The sequence below is a fragment of the Galeopterus variegatus genome, unplaced genomic scaffold (genome assembly GCF_000696425.1).
Source record: "Galeopterus variegatus unplaced genomic scaffold, G_variegatus-3.0.2 Scaffold4339, whole genome shotgun sequence".
NCBI lineage: Eukaryota > Metazoa > Chordata > Mammalia > Dermoptera > Cynocephalidae > Galeopterus > Galeopterus variegatus.
The window spans coordinates 88,817-92,232 of NW_007730450.1; positions in this window are offsets into that span (position 1 = coordinate 88,817).

Genomic DNA, 3,416 nt, shown 5'->3' on the forward strand with positions numbered 1-3,416 from the left:
CATGAAGAAAACTAGCTCATGAATTGCAGATACCGTAATATATAGTATTGATCTGAGGTGTGCCTATTGCTATAATATCAGGGATACTTTGATGTAAACTCCATTTTACACAATATTCAGTAATTCCCAAATGCTATCTTCATTTTCCATTTTTGTTGACAGTATATTGAAATGCAATTGATTTTGTGCAAGTCATTGAATCTATTGACCTAGCTAAATTCAATGATTATTTCTAAAGGTTATCTGTAGATCCTTTGATTTTCATATTTACATCATCTGCAAATAATGACAGTTTTATTTTTCCTTTCTAATTATTTCTACTTTTCATTCTTTTTTTTTTTCTTTTTTGCCTTACTATATTGGCAAGGATCTTCAGGACAGTGTTAAATTGAAGTCGTGATGGTGTATATCATTGACTCATTCTCAATTTCAGGGGGATAGTGTTCATTTAAATATGATTGTTGTTTTGTAACTATCTGTATTAGTTTGCCGAGTATTTGTATCTTGAATGAGAGTTTAATTCAGTGTTACTTTCAGCATCTATAGAGATGATAACATGATTTTTCTCTCTATGTTATTAATGTTGTGAATAATACTGATTGATTTTGAAGTATTAAATAAAACCTTACTTGTTTATGATGTATTATCATTTTTACATATCATCAGATTTGGAATACTGACCTTTTGTCCACAAATTGTATCTTCATGAGGAATATTAATCTTTTTATTTGTTTTCCTTTCAAGGAGTAATGCTGGAAAAGGGAGAGGCTAGAGGGACAGACAGGAAAGCAGCTGAGGTATGCTTTATAAATAAACAGAAGTCAATTTTGTCACCCAGGTTTCAAATGCTTTATTTTTAAGAGCAAAGTGAAGTGAAGGATTCTCTCAGTGGAGTATTAATATTCTCTCATCCTGGCAAGGAGAAGTCCATTCCTGTCTTCATTTTATGTTATCTATCACTGGTCCTTTTGTGCCAAACATAAAGATGAGGCTGGATGGAAAGGAAAAAATACTTTTTTTTCCTTTTCTTTTTCCTGTCCATGATATTTAGGAATTTGGGAACAACTCTATTACAAATTGAGGTTACATTTTTTTTTTCATTCATCATAAATAGCTATATTGAGAATAAAATTTCTGCATATTTAAATTAAATTTACACATACTCAAAGGGTAATGTTGTTATATATCATACCCCTAATTATATGTTTTTGAGCCATTTATTAACATTTTCAAGAATTTATTCTTAGAGACAGCCTTGTTTTGCCAAAAATTGTAATTAATTTAAAAATATTTTAGTGTATTTGGGAACTTTTACCTACAAGAATTGAATGTGTTATTAATATGGTAAAGATTTCCACTCCTCATTCCTGTACAGAGCTGTAGTGATATGCTGTCAATCAGTTCTTGAGACATGTGTACATTATGTCCACTTTGAGGATGAGCAGGTACCCAAACATGTTTTAGTTAATTCAACATACAATTACCCCTCTCCATCAGCTGCAAAGCAAAGCTGAGAACCAGGAGCTTCTGTTTGGGTGGTTGCCAAATCTTGTCTTTTATGTATGATTTTAAAGATTCCAAAGTCTTTTATTAAAGAGTCATTATAATCTTTTAATTTAAAATCACACTCCTTATTTTACTAATTCTGTAATCCAAGAACAGGATGAAAACAACAGCAAAGAGAACTGTAATGACCTAAGCAAAAATTTGCAAAGATATTTAACTTTTTAAATGACGTTATTGAAAGCAGTGAATCATGCTATTTTTGTATGTCTCCAAGGACATAGAAAACTCATCATGAGATGAGCTAGATTTTCAACTCAACAAGATTGCTTTTTTCCTTCCCAGAGAGTACTTCACTGATCCCAATACGTAAACACACAATGAGGTTATTCTTGATTTATTTCATTTTCTTAAAAAAGCAAAAAACCGATCAAAAATACTACTATCTTGAAGATGTGACATTAAATTGTGACCAAAAGTTCTCACAACTTTTGTCACTAGTGACCATAATAAAACCTGAGCAGCATGCTAGGTGACTGGATTCTTGCTAGACACCTGCAGTTTCATGCAGCACCTGCCTTCTGTGGCAGTATCTCTCTTTCTCCTCCCTTTGTTCTCACCCCTGCTCCTATTCCCCCCACCCCATAATAAACATATGATGTTTAAAGTATATCATAGTTTGCATAATATGTGCTGTCGTTTTGAGTGATTGCATTTTCAGTTGACTTCACTGGAATTGTATTATATTCTTATTAATATTTGATTTTCCCTAAAGCATTGTTTTGGAGATTATTTTATGATGCCATATGTAAATCTACTCCAATCAAGAGTATTTTGACTCAGGTTGCTTTCGACTCCCTGCTACCACAAACAGCGCCGCAGTGCACATCCTGGAACCTGAAGCCTTATGGATCTGTGCGAGAATTTCTTTAGTATTTATACTCAGGACTGGAATTAGGAGTATATTTAATTTGATTAAATGGTACCATTTTGCTCTCAAGAAGCGCCATACTTCATCCTGTCATGAAGCACTCATGAGGGTCCCTACATCCCTGCTCCCCTGACTACATTTGACATTATTGAAACAATCTAATTATGCCAGTATAATAGGTGTGAAATTATATTTCACTGTTGTTTTAATTTGCATTTCTCTGATTACTAATAATTTGAGCAACTGTTCATAGGCTCATTAGTTTTCTGTCTTCTGCATATTACCTGTTTATTTTATTTTCACATTTTTCTAGTGGGGTTCCAGTGTTCTTCTAGTGGATTTGCAGGAGTTTGTCATATAATTTTGATATTAGTCTCTCATCAGTTACAGATATCACAAATGTTCTCTCCCATTCCAATAACATGTCATTAACATGGTATCCATTACAGAATAAAATCTTTAGTTTTTAAAGAAATTATGGTAAAGTATACATAAAAATTTGACCATTGTAACCATTTTTAGGTGTAAAGCCAAGCACGTTCACATTGTTGTGCAACCGTTTCCAGAACTCCTTTCATCTTGCAAAACTGAAAATTGATACCCATTAAACAATTCCCTACTCTCCTCTCCCCCCAGCCGCTGGCCACCATCATTCTACTTACTGTGTCCATGAATTTTGCACCTCATATAAGTGGAATCATCAGTATTTGCTTTTTGTTCACTTATCACAATGTACTCAAGGTCCATAGAAATCTTTCTTCTTGATGTAATCAAATAAATCATTGTATTTTGAAATTTTAGGAGAACTTTTTCTTTCTTAGGTCACAAAGATTCTTCTACATTTCTTCTGAAACTGTAAAAGCTACACTTATGACAATTTTACAAAGATACATTGTAGTTTTCCATTAGCCATTTATATCTTCATTTCTTCTGGAGTCTACCTTCAAATGTTGTACGTGGTTTTATTCAAGTATTCAGTTTT